This window comes from Crocodylus siamensis, chromosome 7 (genome assembly GCF_052110815.1).
Source record: "Crocodylus siamensis isolate JL-2025a chromosome 7, ASM5211081v1, whole genome shotgun sequence".
Classification (NCBI taxonomy): domain Eukaryota; kingdom Metazoa; phylum Chordata; order Crocodylia; family Crocodylidae; genus Crocodylus; species Crocodylus siamensis.
The window spans coordinates 76,426,124-76,443,730 of NC_143401.1; the positions used below are offsets into that span (position 1 = coordinate 76,426,124).

General features: G+C 36.6%; 1 long non-coding RNA gene across 7 annotated transcripts in view; it reads right to left on the reverse strand.

Moving 5' to 3' along the window:
• Window positions 1–17,607, reverse strand: part of LOC149859990 (uncharacterized) — a 96,429-nt gene that overhangs the window by 29,846 nt on the left and 48,976 nt on the right. Inside the window, exons 4-5 of one of the 7 annotated variants that reach the window (XR_016443620.1) lie at window positions 10,721–10,872; window positions 8,803–8,842 (exon numbers count right to left, since the gene is read on the reverse strand). The exons of 5 other annotated variants lie outside the window; for them this stretch is intronic. This is a non-coding gene — a long non-coding RNA (uncharacterized LOC149859990). Of the gene's footprint in view, window positions 1–8,802; window positions 8,843–10,720; window positions 10,942–17,607 lie in introns of all 7 variants that reach the window. One more of the 7 variants, XR_016443624.1, reaches the window with a different exon arrangement.

Sequence of the window (17,607 nt, forward strand, 5' to 3'; positions counted from 1 at the left end):
TTAAGCTCTACACTGCCATTAATTAGTTGACTGTGCATGATGGGCAGGCGTACAAGGTTCCCAGATGAACAGCAAAATAGGACCAATATTGAGAATAAACCTGCTAAAGGTTGTTAAATAATATTGTGATGGCCGCTAAAAATATTTACGTTTTCATAAAAGTTTAAACATTTTTTTTGCTAAATGTGTCTGTGTGTCTGTGTGCGCGTCTGTGTGTGAAAACAAGTGAGCGAGCAAGAGAGAGAAAGGGAGAGAGGAAATCCTGTTTTCATCTGCTGCTTGATGAAAACCCAAGCAATAGTATTTTAAAAAATTTCGTTTCCTTGCAACGGCAGCGATCCTCACGTTACATTTTTAGAAAAAATGCTGGTTGCAAATCACATGTCAGTATTAAAGTTTGAGTTGTCTCTTGTAGACTTTGACATCAGGAAGCAGTAAAATCTATTCCAGCAGATTATAGCAATGTGGAATTTATGCAAATATCTCTCTTTGCGTGGGATTCACAAGAGCTCGATGTTGGTCTAATTCTGCACACATTGAAGTCAGTGGGAGATGTCCCGTGGCCTTCCTATGGACCCAATACTGAGGACTTAAAAAAAAAAAAAAATCGAACCCCTTATATATGTCTGAGGAGTAACTGGGTTCTAAAGAAGACCTGAAAAAAAAGAATTCTTTTGACATGTTATTATTGAGATCCATTAAATCACGTTAGGCAGAAACAATATGTATTATGCCACATTAGTATCCTAACTAACTATTGCTGTTTTGCTCAGTCTGTACGTAGACTGTTAAAACATGAATATCCCATAATTTCATAAAAAACCCAAGTATTCAAATTTCCATCAAAATACAGTGTGCTTTTGCATCTAATTTAAAATGAGTAAGAAGCCTACTCTGTACATACAACAGATCATTAACTTGATAAGATACTAGTAGCATATTAAGTGAATATTGTGTTGTGCTGGCAAAACAAATATAGAATAAAAACTTGCTAATGCAAAAGATTTTTTATATCATTAGTAGTGGGTCATCTTTTTGGTATTCAAATAAGTAAAGTGAATGCCATCATTGAGCATTCCAGGGATTTTTTTTCCCCTACTCTAATTGAAAGCAAATGCACAAGGGGGAAAATGGTCCATACAGACATGAGAGGTTTAGGTCAGATTATTTTAATCATTTTATATATTTTTTTGGAGGGTACAATTATCTGAGACATTAGCTTTTATAGTTTTGCTTGTCCTTTTGTATTTCCAACCTTGCGATTCCTAATGTGAATAACTGGTCCCCCCTTTCCCTCCCTCCCCACACCATTCTGAGTCAGGCTGTTTCATATTCTGTGGGATTTCTCCGTGGTGCTCTCTTTCAGTATTTGTACCAATAAAAATGTGTTCCACATTATGATATTTATATAAAAATACACAATTTGTATTTTTGAACATGGATTTTTAAGAAAAGAGCTGTCAACTTTTAATGTAATTTTGATTTCTTTCTTGAAAATTCCACCACACCGGAAAAAAAAAATCATCAAGAAAAGCAAAGCTTTTTTTAAATTATTTTTTTAAGCTGAATTGTGACCAGCTCAGAAACTGGGCCTAAAAGGGGAGGAGAAGATAGGAAGGAAGTTGGTGTGGGAAATATGTTATATACACAAGCATGTGAATAATGTTCCTGTGCACTGTTTGCATGCAACTGTAAAAGAATAATCTTAGAATCTTTCATCGCAGGAATCTACCAGGCCTCAGAATGTCTCTCTTTGTCTGCATGAATAGAAATGAATGTCTGCTTACTGGTAAAACACTGGGATATGTATAAAATGGCACATGTATACAATGGTATGCATTTTTCCTATTGACTCTGAATTAGATGGGGCCCTTAACTGCACAAGCAAGCAGTTCAGATTCAAACCTTCCCTTGCATTGCCTTGCAATATGGACTTCCCAAGAAAACACAACAAGATTTTCTAACAGCTCAGTTTTAGGGTTGCTTTTTCAGTAACACAAAAAGATACGTGTATTTCTTTTAGTATCTGTATTCCGAGGGGTAATTTCCATTAGCAATCAGAAATTCCTAAAAAGACAAACCAGGGTGATAGTGGACAGAACTAAGCAGCTTGAAGATTTCTGATTTTTTTTTTTAATTCTGTCAACTGGATATTGACTGACTTTCTAATGCACACTCCTCTAATTCTTAATTAGAATGACATAGCTAATTAATAAGTTTTTTCCAATTATAAATTAACTTAGGATCAGAACTCTGGCTTTGCATGTAATTTCCTATAATCGCTAAAGCTACTGCAAAAACATGTCTCCTACCAACCGTAACTTTTTTATTTAACACAGACAGACAAGTTCTCACTGGGTTTAAATTTTACAGCAAATTATCTCTGTTGGGATTTATGAAGGGAAATTTAAAAAAAAAATTCAGAGGTGTTTTTTTCCCTTTTCCTTTTTTTTTTTTACTCCCCCTTCCCTCCTTTTTAAAACAAAATAGCATCTCTTAATGGACAATTTCTTTCTGAGATTTAAAAGGAATTCATCTTAATATTTTAATGTTATTACAGGGTAGGAAGAAAGAGAGCAGGTGATAATTCGTTTTTTCATAACTGTTACCACCTTTTCATGGTTTCTGCAAAAATGATTTGGGAGGATCCCGCATGCTGCTCATTTATAGAATCTTAACTGGAGAGACACTTATCTCTTTAGTAATGAACCAGTGTAATTAAAGGTGGGAATGTGGAGGAGTTCAGGCACTGGCAACATGTCACATAGTTGGCTGCTGCAATTCCTCAGTGGTTTATCAAAGACTACTCCTTTAATATGGAGATTACACTTATGTACTTGTCTGAACTTGAAAGGCATTTGCCTAATTTACTTATTAATGAGATGTAAATCTATTTGTACGGCACGTCACAAGTTTCCCAAAATCGCTGCTACTTAACCGGTGATAAACCCTATGATTTAAACGAAAAATAATACATTTAGCTTTCCACATTCATTCTGTTAAAAATTGATATAGTCTATGTTAAATTTATTAATATTGCTTGCTGTCATTCAGTTTGCAGCTCTTACTGAAATATGACTTGACAGCGGCCGCATTAAAGATGTATGCCATTGTATTCAACAAAGATTAATGAAGCCCGGTAAAAATAGCTGTAAAAGAGAAAGTGATCCGAATGTAAAATCAGTGAATTAAATGAGGCCTTGCATACCATTTGTTAATATGCATGAGGAGGGAGGCAGCGAATGAAAATGTCTCCCTGCAAAGTTCATTTGGGAATGTTTCAATATTGTCTGAATATCACCAAACTATTGAACAGCAGCTTAATAGAGCCCAATGTACCACAGAGGTCTGAGTATATGCCCTGAGAAAAGCTAGAAACAAAAACTAATTCACTTGCAAACAGAAATGCAAGCCTAAAGTAAAAATAATAATAATAATATGATCATAATACAATAAATCCATCTATGATACATACAGAGATGTCTCTCCCCCCCAGCCCATCATCTTAGTCTGTCTATAGTGCAGACTTTCAATATTAAAGCCACTTGTGATATAGAGCTTTAATGCTATATGCCTCTTTTTATGGGGGAATTGTATGCAGTAACACTTTAAAAGGCTTAGATTCCAAGGATTTTTAAGAGGTTAATATGTCTGTCTGTCTGTGTGTCATATCTATTCATATTCTGGGATCTATGTAGTGAAAGATTTTGCAGAATTCTTCGAATATTATTTTCAGGGGATGATTTATTTCAACAGCCCTCATTATAAAATGCTACTGAATTTATAACCTACCAGGTTAAGACTTTCAAATAAATTAGCAGTGACAGAAAATAGTATGCAGTAATCATAATGTAAACAGGGCATATTTATCAATCAAGATGCTAAGGTATTTTGGTAGACTTGAGCATTACTGATAGGTTTGTTTTAAGATCTGTATATGTGCTGCTAAGTCAAAGATTTAATAGAAAAGGACTATTCTGAAATATTTTTCTTCAGCATTTTTTCAAAAAATTTAATCTGGCTAGATCTTTGGTAGTAAAGTAGTTAATGCACCCGAAAGACTGTCAGCTTGGAGGCAATTTGGAGGTATAATGTGCATACGTATAGTGTAAAACCTTGTAGAAAAGCTCTGCCTAAAGCATAAACTTTCCCAAAAGGATGAAAACCAGTGTTTAAACTCAGAACAATTTAGATGAATTTTTGTTCTGAGGCTCAGCTTATGTCACCCTATTTTGCAATCTCAACAGGTAGCAGGATGTGTATAATATTGCAATTGTTCACAGGACCCTAAGCAACAATCAGGCCTATATTGTTTCTATGATTTTGCTGAAGGGGAAAAGGATAGGGCCTTGAGCTTAACTCTTTTGGTCCACCAATAAGGGAGGGAGAAAGGGTTTAAGCTATATGTTACTACAGGTTCCAAGTAGTCATTTGTTTTGTGTAGGCTTAAGATGAGACTTGCTGTGAATCATATCTTTTAAAAACTGCATACAAGTAGCAATACCTGGACAATAAATATTTGTACAGGAGGCCAAGGGAGCCCTAATCCTTTATTTTTGCGGGGTTATATGTGGCTTTATCCTGAAGCAGTGAGGCAAGTCACAACAATTTCACCTGCTTTAAAATATGATATTTGTGATAGATATTGAAATTTAGCTATTAGATACACTGTCTGTCATTTGAGGAAAAGGAAATGTGTGGTAAGCATACCTTCATTCTTTATGAACCAGATTGAGCAAGGTGGCAAGAGAAGAAAAGACAAGCCAAGGCAACAATATTTCTGCTTAGTAACTTAACTACTTATTTTATTTTTCATCTCATAATTCAGCAGATGTTTGCTCACAGCAGTACCAATCCCTGCCACTTTATCTTTTTAGCTGAATAACAGAGAAAACCCAAACTATCACATACACATAAGTTTAAGTGTGTGTGTGTGTGTGTGTGTGTGTGTGTGTGTGTGTGTGTGTGTATTTAATCGCTGACAGAAATGCTTATAGTCTTCCTCCCTTCTCCCACAGTGACTGCCAGAAAATAACCCACTAGGGTCCAGTCTTGCATAGCTTGCATTTCTAGATCCCCAATTGACTTTTGTAGGAGTACGGAGTAGACAGAAAATGCAGGATCCGGAAGTTGGTATAAATTTGGAAATAATTAGGGAGGAACTCCTTTTAATACATGATTCTATTAGACTTTGTCATTAACATGGTGAGTAGAAGTCAAATTCAGTGCTGGGTAACTTTGGCTAAAAACAGACATCACATTTGTTCCAGAACAAAACCTTTTATTCTGCAATCCTATAGACCTACAAGCCCATTTTACCACATTAAGTATGTATGAGGTCTGAGAGATAACACTCCTCCTTGGGACAACTGGGCCTACTTTGAGTTAATTGCCATTCAAGCCGTGTGTGTAAGACAAGGTACAGACATTACACTTTTACCAGTGTAAGTGATTGGGAACCGATTTATACCTGTAACAGAACAGAAGCTTGACATAGATGGGGCGTGTCTGCAGATCATCATATGGCGATGTTGCTACAGCACTGTGCTTTACTACTTCCTTTTGGAAATAGTAAAGTACAACACAGTACTGGTGGTTACTGCACTGTGCATGCAGTGCATGGGTAGATTCCTCCGCTACATCACCATAGCAGTGCACTATGCCTGGGGAGCGTGCCACTATGGCAATGTAGCTGGGAATCACATATAGACACATGTGATTGCTACATCACTGTAGCATGTCTCTATGTCACCATAGGGTGACATGTAGATGCACCCATAGCCTGGTTTAAAAATGGCAGAATGCACTGTAAGATTTGCCCGCTGCCACCAATGAGCTAATGTGTGTTCTTGTTGCTACCTATCTACACTATGCCCTTACAGAAAATTGTGTAACTTAGACCAATTCTGCCTTGGGCTTTGTGAATGTCTGGACTGTCCCATGTTTGTTTTGATGTGAATCAAATCCTGGGACAATGGGACCCAGGATAAACCCAGCCTGTTTTTATCCTTTCTCAGCATCAACAGACCTATCCTTTCTCAGCCATTACACCAAGTTAGTACCCAAGAATTAACATATTAAACATAGCAACCCCTACCCCCTACCCCCCCAAAGAAACAACAACAAAAACCAGAAAGAGAGAAAACAGCAGAGTTTGGTTCTTCTGTTCCCTGACAATTAAATAAGTCCATCCATCAGACCACTACTAATGGCTAGAAACACTCCACTGCTGCTTCTAAAGTGCCTGAACCACTCTTCCGAGCCACATAATCAATGTTCTGAACTGCAAACCACCTGATTCCTTTCCTTTCCTTTTAAATTCAATGTAAATTACAGCTAAAAATGCAAGGCCCCAGAATAAGGTTTCAACTAACTCAGAGAGCAATAATGAGCTGCTCCCAAACTTTCTAACTTGCTAGGCACTACACTTTTTTTGGATTACTGTCATCTTTTAGTCTGCCCACCTAAAATATTGGCACTTACACCCAATGCAACATATCCTCTCTCAGGATTGGATGGTTGCCAATTGTCAGGTTGCTTTCCTCTAGTCATGTAAGATGACCATCTGGGCAATCAGTGATGGGGAGGCAACCTAATTTCTAAGTAAAATACTGCCAGATAGCATTTGAAATGAAAGGGAGAGATGAGAGAACTGAAACACTGGCAGAAACTATTGCTGGGCTGTGGAAGAGCAGAAATGTTGATGGAAACAAGTATTGGCATCACTGTATCAAAAATTTTAAATCTGAAATTGTGTTCACTATTAATTCCTGAAACAGATTTTATAAATAAAATTATGAAAAATGAAATCAGTTCCATTTATTAAACGTATGTATCATATTTTGAACCAAATTCAAGCCAGTAGTAAAATCAATCACTCACTCATACCAGAACTGGAGTTAGCACTTTGTGCCTGCCAGGTAAATAACAGTAATTTCATCTTCCTTATGTTTGTATTTCTTTTTGCTTGAAAAATGTTTGGTCCCATTTATCCCATGTGATGCCATCTTGCACTAAAGTAAAATAACTACTCACAATTCTGCATTCTCTAACTCAGATGAAAGTGCTGAAGCCCCAACATGTTACACATCTTTTTCTAAAATATTATTTTCAAGATAATCATGAGATCTGAATCACATGCAGGACCATGAATTAGGAGACCCAGATTCTCTTCATTTATTCACTTCATGACTGTGGGCAAAACATTACTAAGTCTCAGTTTTCTCATCTGCAGAATGGGGATAATAATGTCTGATGCTCTTTGCAAAGCAGCAAGAGATGTATGGATGAAGCATCATAACATTTGGAGTGTCCGATATGGCTAGAAAATCTTTTGCAATCTAACCATGTTTAATGCAGGTAATTGAATAGATGCATTAATCAAACATTTGTTACATTCTTTGATATTTGTATTACAGCATAATATTTTAGCATTAAAAGTCATTTTATTGTTTTTGTAGCAGTGAGCAGAGGTGTGGCAGGGAGAAAAGGGGTGAAAAAGTCTTATAAATTAATAGAGGAAAAGTTAAAAGAAGCAATTTGCCTATAGGGGAGTTTTGTTTTTTTTAATAACAAGGCCTCATAGTGAGCAAACCCTATACACACATGCGCAGGTATACACGCACAAAAGAATGTGGACAAAGTTAATACAAAAGTTTCTCTATGTGCAAATGCAATTCCTCAGAGATTGTGTTGCCTTTTAACCAACTGACTCAATAACCCCACGTATTAAATCTTGCCACAGAAGCAAACACACGGGGAAGAGGAGCAGCAGCCATATCACTGAAGGTGAAATCTGTTGGAGGAAAAATAGGGGAGGGAAATGAATTACAGCAAATGAGTGTGGCCTTAACTGAGAAGTGAAACAGAGCATTGGTGGCACAGCAAAACAGTACCTGAACTTTCCTGGGAAAAAGTCAAAAGCAGAGTGCTCTGCATCATACTCCCGATGCATTTTATAGCACTACCGACATTTTACTGTTCAAAGAGTTGCTTGGGCATATACAGGAGGGAATTTTACTTTACTAGTGTTGTATCTCCTATTTGACCTGGTGCTGAGGCAGTCTTTCTGCTTCTACAAGTTGTGGAAAGTGAAATCAGCTGAAGTGACCAAAAGCCCTGATTTTAGTGTATGATAATAATAATACCTAGCACTTAGATAGCACTATTCTTCTTCAAAATGCATGTCTTATGGTCTTATGTTTACATAAAAAATCATGAACAATCAGCTTAAGAGACTGTGCAAAACATGCCAACTGCACAAATTCCCCATTCTTGATGGTACCGTGGGCACAATCTTTGGGCCATTATCAGCAGCAATATAGCAAGGTTGAGAGAGCAAGTGATACACCACTCAATGATCTGTCAAGCAGAATCTCCAACATATGGCCTCATAAGTCTTTTATACTGGAATAATTCTCTTTTTGCATCTCAAATATAGTAGGTAACAGCATTATAGAAGGAAAGGCATCTGAATATCAATTTGATTCCTTAGTTGCTATGAAGCACATCTGGCCCTTTCTTTTTCTCTTTAACTTCTGCTTTAAAATATTATGGAAACCCTGTAACAGCCCAGTTCTAAAATCTTACTCAGGTGATATTGGTTACCTGCTATTTAATTTCTTCTTCCCTTCACAGACAGGAATCTATCTCATCCACACACACATACACACAAACCACACACAATATTAATATTGCATGATCAGATCAAGCAAATTCAACAATATTTGCTTATGTGAATATTTCCATCTAAAGTTACTGAACATGACAAAAATAATTTTTTGTAAAAACTGAAGTTGATACCTCTATTTCAGACAGGACTGTCTCTTCTTCAGACCTTCACCTGAGAAATAGAGTGAATCATTTATATCCATTTATATCTGGCAAAACTGAAAATGTAAAATCCTGGGACTGATGCTCTCTCTAGTCCCCTCCCCACCTAATACAAGTTAACTCTTGCTGAAGTCATATGAATCATGCAAAAATGGCTAAGAGGAGAATCAAGTCCAGGTTAATTATGATGAGGGTCTTTTTTTCTTCTTCCTCCATGGATCAGAATACACCTATTCAATTTTTTTCCCTCCAAGCTCTACATTTGAAAGGGAGGGGGAAAAAAAAGACAGACACCTAGAGCCTATAATATTTAAGACAGTGTAATAGCTTGGGCTTTTTTCTTTTCTTTTCTCTGCCTTGAGTATGGACCTGTGGCAAATACGACTCCTAATACTAGATTATGTCACGTTATAACAAACCTAAAGACAAATCTCCTTCTAATCAGTCTGCTGCAAAAGGATGTCGGTGCAGAATGTCTGATACAAGCAGCATGCCCAGTCAATGACATGAACCTAACTGCAACCATAGTAACTCTTCTGTTTATTTTGTTACAGCAATTTCATTAATTGTAAACCTGTTCACTGTTTGCCAATGAGCTATCACTGTGTTTGTTTACAAAGAGGTTTAGTACTGAAGATTGTGGGTATACAAGTAGGGCCTTGCAACAGCAAGTCAGTCTCTGGAGGAAAAAACGAACTAAATTCCACCGTTAAAATTTTAATATGTTACACATTTACTATAAATAACTGTAGTCTGTCAACTAAACTAAGCAAGTCCTGGGAGCTCCCCTATCAAAGGGGACCATTTGGAAGACAGCCTTTGTCTAAATGGGTCTGCAGACAAGGCATGTGTTGGTTTTTGAGTAATCCTAGCCTGTTTATAATCTCATCTATTACATGAAGAGGATATGAAAATAGCTCCCCGTTGCATGAAAATTATCTATACTCTAGTGCAGACAATATAGTCAGTCTATTGAAAATAATGGAGTGAATTCAACTACGCAGTTTATTTCAATGTGTAAAGTCTTTGCACATCATAATAACTAATAAACTACACTAAAAACACCATCCTCATATAATTGTATTATACAAGAGTAGTGTCACCTTTTGTTTAGAATAGTACCGTTACACTTTTATGATATACTTTAAAAGGGAACTAGATAGTACCATTGATTCTTGTACTAGCATTTTACATCAAAAGACCTATGTCTGCAGTCCAGGTCACTGAAATCACAAATGAAGTGAATTTAATGGTCTAAGTTTGGTCTCCAGAGAACAACAGAATAGTTAGTACCATCATAAAGTCTGACAATGTAGCCCTTTTGGCAGGTTTTTGTTGATAATAGGCTTGAACTGCAATCATTTCACCAAGGTATAAGAGAATCTTTTAAAGCAAGCTTGAGATACATTGGAAGAATAAAGTAGAGAAGGCTGCAAAGCACAATATTGTGCACACCTGCACCGTATCTAGAGTAAGGTTAATGCAGTAATATCTGTGTGAAAACTGCCTCACCTCCACATTAAAAGGAGCTTATCATTAGGGATTACCTAGCCACTGCACCAGCTGCAAGTCTTTACTTAAAGACTTAAAGGTAAAGCTCTTACAGTTCCCAATCCAGTGACATTTGCAGCTCACTATAATTTATTGAATATCTTCCAAAGAGCAAACACAGGATTTCTCTAGGTACTGTTTTAGTTGGGTTGTAAACGTTTGCCATTTACCAAAAAAAAAAAAAAAAAAAGACAGGCACATTTACACTTTTGCAAAGCATCATGTAATATTTTGAACCTGTCTTTTCATGCTGACTCTTTTCATGTTCAATCTAAACACTGTTTACTCATTTAAAGTCTTGTTATAGCTGAGCTTATGAAGTATAGTACATACTCACTTTCAAAGCTTTCATGAAAGCAACTTGTTCCCACATTTCATTAGGAAGAACCATGCTTGTATGAAGAATGTGTGAATTTTTAAAACTTTCTGTAGTAGACATTCAGAAATCTTCACCCTTCAGCATTTCAGCTATCTATATACCTTTAGAGACTTAATAAAGAGAGGAGTCTTGAAAAGAGAATTTATTGAGGTTATCTTCATTTATAAAGAACTGCCAATCTATTGATGGAAGATAAAAGGAAATAGTTAAATAAGCCAAATTACATGCTAGATGATGAAACATTTTCTTTGCCTTCCCAGTAACACGCATGCAAATTATATTAATAGACTATAATTATGTAAACTTTATTATGTGTATTAAAAGATAACATTAAAATTATAAGACAAATGACACTTAATCACCAATGGAGGGTAAGTCAGCAAAATTAACAAGCATCATCAAGACTGTTGTGGTTGCTGTAGCTAGAGGAGCACAATGATCCATACCATTTATATAATAGCAACACTTAACACTTACACAGTGCTATTCACTTTCAAAATACTTTACAAACATTAACTAATTATTATACAAGCATTTGGGGCCTGTTTGACAAATACATTTGCTTGTGCAAATTCACATGCTGCACATGCTTAAAATAACTTGTGAGCCAGACATCTCTTCAGTCTTCATTATTCTTTTTTTTCCCCCCAACAATCTGCTTTATCACACTGAATTTACCAGGTTAGCAAAATAACACACTGTATCCTATTAAATACAGAACAGTGGGATGAAATTAATTGCTGAATAATGTGCTGGATTGATCATTTGGAAACACAATCCATTTAAAATCAGTTCTGCTGATAATTTCTATGTAGGACATATTCTCAGTTGGTGTAAATTGTCCTAGCTCTGTTGACTTTAACAAAGCCAAGACCATTATTTCAGCTAAGGATCCGACCTGTATTGTTTTAATTTTCTTTTCCTTTTTCCAGTTATACTAAACTTCTGTTTGTCATATTAAACTGATTTGTGGTTTGTGGATTTCAGCACATGCTTATTTTCTTCTACCTGGACCTTATTGTGCAGTGTAGTGCAAGAGACAATGGGCCTACTTCAGCCCACGTAAGGGCTAGGTAAAATTCTAGATCGTTTCTTCTGGAAAGTGCAGGGTTTGCTCTGTTCCAAAAGAGACAGGAAGAAAGCAGAGACATGAGTCCCTTCCAATATCCCTTCCCACGCTCACCCCATGAGGAGTCTACTGTGCAAAATATGGAAGACTGAAAAATACAGCAAAGCTGGTTACTCATATAGAGGGAAGTAAAAAACATTCTACAAAGGCTCATGGTAGAAGCAGATATGCATTCTCTACAGACCCAGAGATACCTCCTAATATCTCAGGGGAGTTATGCTAATTTACTCACTGAGGATCTGGCCCCAAATCTTTACTGAAGTGTTGTCAAAGGAGGCCCTGAACTGGTCTTACATGGGCAAGTGTCCTATGGTCCCAAACCTTAGTCTATACTTAGTTAAAAATCACAAAGGTTTGTATACAGCTTGCAGAACTTGGGTTAGACATCCAGATTCACCCCTGCAACTGAATGTCAATTTGAGACTGCCATATTATTTCATCAACTATATTCTTAAGCCTTGTTCACCCTGACTCCTAGAGGATGCACTGAATAGTGGATATGCAGTGCCTGTTTGGTGTGCCAGTTGCGGAAGCACTCCTTCCTAGCCCACTGTCTTTCACTTAGAGAAAAAGGAGAGATTTAATGAGTCCCATGCTTCAAGGACAGCTCTCTCCTTTGCGTACAAATTCCTCTGCTTTTTATGTTCAGATATCACTAGGATAATGCTAGTAATTTACTGAAATATTGTCACATTACAGCTTCACTGTCACACTGAAATACTATATTCTCCCATTAACCTAAAACAGTAAAATTGTTAGAATGAAGGGGCATAAATAGAATAACTTTTCAACATCATTTAAAATCTGGTAGTATGTTAATGTTTTGTAGTTTCCATATGACAAACACTGAAAGGCCAGTATGGATTCAATAGTGTTTTCACTCACAGTTTTAGAAGTGAGAATTCAAATACTTTATGCAAATGTTCAGGATCAACAGGGAAAAGAACCATATTTTGAACATGAAGTTTGACATCATGTACATGTGTGAGTCATACAGAGCAATAATAAGTATCTCTTCAATGTTCATGCATTTGGGTGGGGGTGGGGAAATTCTTGCTGACCTCGATCCCATCTGAATAGTAGTTAATAATAGTACATGAAGGTCATGAAGGTTTTACTGTAAGGCAAATGCAAAATTTTCCATCTCTTTTCTATGCAAAAAATATAACCTGACTTCATTTTTGTGTCCCAATACTAACCATCCTTTAATGAAACAACATTTGTTTATTATGGACTGAATTACAAGAAGTGAAATCAAGCCATTCCTGCAGTCATTCACTGCAATATGCCAAACCAATATTAAAATACAGCTAGCTATTATCAATATTGGTCTGGTATATATAGTAGTAGTTGAGAAGCATATTCCATACTCAAACAGAGGATATTTTTTGGTTAAATATTACCGATTTAGAACTCTTTTGACTCTTCTTGGATGTACATACAAAGGTGTCTCTATGTATAAAAAATTCTTTAGATAGTACTTCTATTTTTTATGGTTCAAAATCAGAGTGGCAAATCACTATGGCACGTTTATTATGCATACATGCATTAGAAGTAGTAGCTACATATGGATGGCCATCTTTTAATATTGTTGAAAAACAAAGACAATAACCCTGATTTGTTAATGTCTTAGACTGCAATAAATAGTTCTGTGTATCAGCCTTTGATCTATATTTTCTAAACTTCATAACAAAACTTCAAGAAAAAACTATTAGCTGCAAATTAGACATTCTTATGGAAGCCTAGAATTATTTTTCAGGACAGAGGGCTCAATTTCCCAATCTCAGGTGTATGATTAAAATCAATTAAATCACTCTTCCAATGTCAGCGGCAAGATTCTCCTGACAAATGAAATTATGCGAGAAAAGTGTTCTCTTCACTCTTCAACCCTTTCTCAGCATCGCTCACATCCACAAATGAGATCAAAATTTTCAGCTCGGGGATTTCAGAGATATTTTCCATAAGAACATGAAAAATCCCAGGAACCCTATGTAAGTAGACTTTATAGTCTCTAGTGGCGAGATTTTGATGGCCTCTGTATGTTAGATATATTCATGACTAACTAAAATGAAAAGTTAGAGTGAAATTTAACCATTTGGGGACCACAGAAGCATTTTTTTCATAAATTAAAGTTTTAATAGTAGAATTATGTACTGGATCCTAGAATACACGTAGTAACCTTTCTCTGTCTCTTTTCATTCACAAGGAAGTCCCTGGTGGCATTTTCATATTGAAAAACTGAATTTTGTCAATCTCTTTCGGTCGTTTGTCAGACATAAGAGAAGCAGGCAGACTAGGCTTCAAATGACCACACCGTCTGTGGAGGCCCTGAAGGGTTAATAGTTATTTACAGTACCATTTCTTGTCACAAAACGATATTCCTCTGGAAAAAAAAATCTTTCCATAGGAAATAACAGTAAAAACACAGAGATATCTCATTTCCAGAGGTGTTCTGATGTGGTTGAACTGTAACTTCAGCAAATTATTTACCTCTTAATTTGTTAAAACATATGGGCTTAGAGGTAACTTTGCCCATGAGGCGTACATCTATATTATATGCTTGTTTGGTTTGACTTCATTTTCCTTGGAGACTTGAACAAATGTTTTCTGCATTTCAGAAGTTTCCCCCCCACCTCACGTGTTTTAGGCAGCAGTGTTACATATGTATTTTGTTTCTTTTGACTGTTTAAAAAGGAGCATTCCATTTTACAGAACAACAGACAAAGTAAAGCAGCACAGGAACAATGGGCTATTTATAAATTTCCAGATCTTTGTAGGTTATTCCATCCTAGAGATGCCTAATTCACCCAAGGGGTTCTGGATTTTTGGTTTCTTTTCAAATAAATGAAGTCTATACTTAAACAGAGAAGTAAACAGAGTTCTTTCTATAGTTCAACACATAATGACAAAAAGCGAAACATTACAATAGAATCCATATTAAAATATTAGAATAAAAATGACCAAGAGTTTATAGCAACAAAGCCATGCAAAAACACGAATATCAAATTGAGTTGAGGATTAACTCAGCTGTACTCAGATGCTAGAGCATAAACTAATGGTATTTGGTACACGTAGTCCTGAATGGAATATACTTCATATGTATGGAAGCAGCTGACATTTTTGGGGAAAGGAGGGGTGCAGCTTTGGTAAGGAAATTGAAAACCAAGAGAAAAGGGTGGCAGAAACATCCAGCTAGTGTTTGCCATCCACAAAACTACTCCAGACTGTTTAGGGCTATGGAAGATTTATTTGACTACTTATCTCTAAATTATCATGACACTACAAATGCAGAATAGAAGATTTGGGGTTTTTTCCTTTTATTTTTCAGGTCTCTATCTTGGGTAAATGATCTAGGATGTTAAAATATGGCTGAAGTAAGAACATTAATATTTTCAGTTTTATTGACTCTTGGACCAAATCCCTGTTATTAATATGCTCAAACTCTCATCAGCATTTACACTGCTTAAGATTCACAAGGAAGGTTTCAGAAAGCGAACTTAATTCAAGGCGGGATTTACACCACTTTGGTTAGTTCATGTATCTTCTTTTATTACAGTATTGAGGAACTGCAATGAAATTTTATTTCTTTGGAATTGACACACAACGATTGAAGCTCCCAAGGGAGGAAAAACCCAGGCAAGAAAACCACGAGGGGAAGCGTAGATACGCAAGGTCTTCTGTTGGGTATTTTTTGGTTTCCTTGGGTTTCCTTTTGTTGTTGTTGTTGTTTGCTTTTTGTTTTCTGTGTGTGAAATGAACACCTCAAAGTGCTTTTTGGTTTTCCACTTGTTTATTCCAGCCATAAATATTTTATTACTTAAAAAGGGAAGCAATGTTTGTTCCTAATTGTTTTTGATTAAATATGCTAATTACATTTTGGAATATTAATGACACATACGGTACTAAATGTTTTAATAATGCAATGAAATAAGCAGGCAAATATAACAACAAATTAACCTGAAACTACTACATGTTTTTCAGAATTTTATATTATAATAATAAAAATCTGAAGGAAAAAATCAAAGCCAGACCAACATTCTTGACTTACCATCTAAATTTCAACTAAAAAAAGTCCCTAAAGAAAGCAACAAAGAGCCTTGTCTTCCTAACACCATTTTGCCACACTTGTGAGTATAGCAGGGAGGGGGGAGGAAGTTTTAAACAAAGATCACTTCATTAACTACATATTGACTATTGGATGAGTCAGAGAGGATAAAGAGTTGCTAAACCTTAATCCAATTACTCACTCTGGGGCCAGTCCTATACCAATACACTGTCAAGGAAACTCTGTAAGGAAGGAGGTTCAGGAGAATTCATCGTCATCAAGGCTACAGGGTAGTAGCCCTGGCAACTTCTCTCCCTTTCTTCCTCCCCCTTCCCCCAAAACAGCAAACTCCTGGGCATGGATTATTCAACAATGCTGCTTAATCAAGAAGTTACTGCTCCTTTTTGTTCCATGCCTCCACCCACAAGAGATACCACAGTATAGACCTCTGTAAAGAATCCAGGACTCTTGAGTCTTCAGTACATCAGTACTTGCTGGTAGTCAGGGCCTGTGCTACAGATTAAACAAGCTAGCAATGCTTAAACAATGGAAATGCAGGCATTTATGTCAGAACTGTATTGGTTATTACTGCCTATTGAAAAAATGGGGAGTGTGTTGCAATAAATCCTTCCTTTAAATAATATGAATGAGTTAAGATGGTGGCTTTCAAAACTGTGGTAGAGATTCATAAAGCACATCTAGGTGATACACAGAGCTGCTTTGAGAAGCATCTGTCAGTCTTCAAGCAGTGGGGGAAAACAACTGAGTTGCCAGAAGGTGAATCTGTTAGATGCTTTAGGCAAGATATAGAGAGAATTGTTGTTGTACAGTCAGTTGTTAATTCCACTCGGTGGTGAATCAACTTTCAGGTAAAGAATTAGAATTCACAGGACCAAACTGTCCCTTTTATAAATAGGTAAAAAATAAAAAGGTGGATTTTTTTAACTCTGGAATTATAGTGTCTTCCAGTAAAGCCATACGAACCCTATTGTTAGCCCTACTGGGACATATCCTTTTCTTCATTTGATAGATACCTTGATGTTCTATGTGTCATTTTTATTATTGTTCAACACAGCTCATTATGTATACCACTAAGCAGATTAACTAATTCATACATGGATCCATAATGTTAAATAGACAGGTGAATAGAGAACCTATAGAGAACCTAAAGAAGGTAATAACTGTAACGAAATACTAGCAATAGCTCATTGAAGAGTATTAGTCTGTGCTGAATGTTTACCAGCTAATGGCAAATTTCTTCTTTATTCTTCTTTTTGATAGTTTCTTCTTTTTAACTTTTCTGATGTCTTGCTTAGGTAATGTGCGAGGTGGTTTCAGTTTCCTTTTCTTTGAATGTTCAAGCAAATGCAGTTGGTATAACAACCTGCAGCTTCCTGCAGGATGAAACGCATGTTGCAGTGGGAATGATTTGGAGCAGAGGTGGAAAGATATGGTCCCTGGGATTGATCTGGCCCAACAAGAAAGTCTATCCATCCCAAGGTGGGTCTCTTGATCCTGTCCAGGCCAAGTGCAGGGGGCAGCTTGGGATGCAGTGAATGCGGCCAGTTCCACCATCCCTGGGCACATGGTGGGGTAGGGGCAGCACAGTGGCCAAACTCAGTTTCCCAGCAGCCCCTGCAACAGCAGCTCAGCTGCTGCTGCCTGTGTTGC